The sequence below is a fragment of the Aplysia californica genome, unplaced genomic scaffold (genome assembly GCF_000002075.1).
Source record: "Aplysia californica isolate F4 #8 unplaced genomic scaffold, AplCal3.0 scaffold00213, whole genome shotgun sequence".
NCBI lineage: Eukaryota > Metazoa > Mollusca > Gastropoda > Aplysiida > Aplysiidae > Aplysia > Aplysia californica.
Window position 1 is genome coordinate 488,753 of NW_004797483.1, and position 217 is coordinate 488,969.

Genomic DNA, 217 nt, shown 5'->3' on the forward strand with positions numbered 1-217 from the left:
CTTTTTGCTCTCTCCGACTAATTTTGAATTATGATGTGACCACAATGCGAATCATCCTTATCAGAATCAATCATGTGTTTTTGTTTTTTTTTAAGTGAGGGGGAGGGGGAGTCGGGGTTGGGAGGGGGGGAGCTAATGAGCTTTGATTGGAGTTTTCTTTGCTTTCCAACCGCACGGCTCAGCATTTCTTGTCGGAGATGGACGTTACATCGGGGGT